Source organism: Cebus imitator, unplaced genomic scaffold (assembly GCF_001604975.1).
Source record: "Cebus imitator isolate Cc_AM_T3 unplaced genomic scaffold, Cebus_imitator-1.0 Scaffold1071, whole genome shotgun sequence".
Taxonomy (NCBI): Eukaryota; Metazoa; Chordata; class Mammalia; order Primates; family Cebidae; genus Cebus; species Cebus imitator.
Window position 1 is genome coordinate 61792 of NW_016108386.1, and position 1710 is coordinate 63501.

The window sequence follows — 1710 nt, forward strand, 5'->3', positions numbered from 1 at the left end:
GGCAGCTTGTGGCTCGGAGCAGACGCGGGGCCTCCCCGGTCCCTGCTCCTGCTGGGAGGTCCTGCGGGCCCTGGGCTGTGCTGGAAGCTGGGGTTGCAGATGATGGAGAAGAAACAGGTAGGGGACAGGCCACCACCGCTGGCAGCTGCAGCCAGCCCCGCAGGAAACAGCCACAGCGAGAGAGAAAGGCAGGAAGGGCCCGGGAGGGTCAGGAAGGCCTCGCTGAGGAGGCAGAATTTGATCTGAGGGGGAAGGGCCGGCCACTTGGGGAGCCTGGGCTGCGGAGAAGCCCACAAAGGCAGGCTGCCCAGGGCGGGGTGAATCGAGTCCCCCCGAAGAGCTGTCCTTGCTCACTCCAGTCACCTACAAATGGGACCTTGTGTGGACACAGGGTTTCTGCAGATGTAATGCGTTAGGATGAGGTCACTGGGGCGGGTGCCACGGAAGTCACGGGTGTCCACAGGAGGTGAGGGAAATTTAGGCACGGATGCCAAGGAGAGGCCGTGGGGCGGCAGAGGACGAACCGAGAGTGGAGCAGCCCAGGGTCCAGGGGGATCAGAGGTTGCTGGCAGCACCAGGAGCTGGAAGAGGCCGGGAGGGTCCTCCCCTGACGCCCTCCACGCCTCCACTTCAGCCTTCTGGCCTCCAGAGAGGAGAGCATGTCTGTGCTGTTTTAAGCCCCGCGGCCTGCGTAGCTGGTCCCGGCAGACCCCAGAAGCCCATTCTTTCTGCGGGGACTGAGGCTGGCCAGGCGTCCCTGGGCCTCGCGTGGCGACGGCGGGAGGCAGACATGCAGCGGGGCGCTGGCCCGCCTCCACGGCCTTGCAACATTTATTAAAAGGAGGACGTCTCAATACAAAGAGGGAACGCGAGCCGGGCTGTAAGTGATCAGCAACCATCTGTTTGCCAGCCCGACCACAGGGTCAGCAGCCAAGCCTGCAGAGCCAGCGTGCCAGCACGGGCGGGGGGCACGGGGGGACGGCAAGACACACTCCACGACGCTCCACGGCCCCCCAGGAGTGCAGACCCCCGCCCTCCAGGCTGCCGAGCCCAAGGCTGGTTCTGGGGAACACTCTCTCCCCAGTGTCCTCCAGACCTTGACATTTATCAATGGCAGGTGGAAGGTCTGCTCTTTGTAAAAAAAAAAAACGAAGCTAGGCCGGGTACGGCGCCTCACGCCGGCAGTCCCAACGCTTTGGAAGGTCGAGGCGGGTGGATCATCTGAGGTCAGGAGTTTGAGACCTGCCTGGCCAGCAGGGCAAAGCCCCGTATCTACCAAAAATACAAAAATTAGCTGGGCTTGGTGGTGGGGGCCTGTAATCCCAGCCGATCGGGAGACTGAGGCAGGAGAATCGCTTGAACCCGAGATGCGGAGGTCGCAGTGAGCTGAGATCGTGCCACTGCACTCCAGCCTGGGCGACAGAGTGACAGTCTCTCTCTCTCAAAAAAAAAAAAAAAAAAAGACAAAACTATAATGGCTTTTATGTATAGTCATAGATTTGTACAACTATCATTACGATCAACTTTAGGACTTTTCATAAAAAAAAAAAAAAAAAGTAAATAAATAAAGTGGAGCCCTCGGGAGGCTCTGCGCTGAGAAGCTTATAAAAAAGCAGTCATCTCTCTAGTTACAGGCCTAGAGGCAAAGAGGGGTTAAAAAAAAAAGAGGCCGGGCGCGGTGGCTCACGCCTATAATCCCAGCACTTTGGG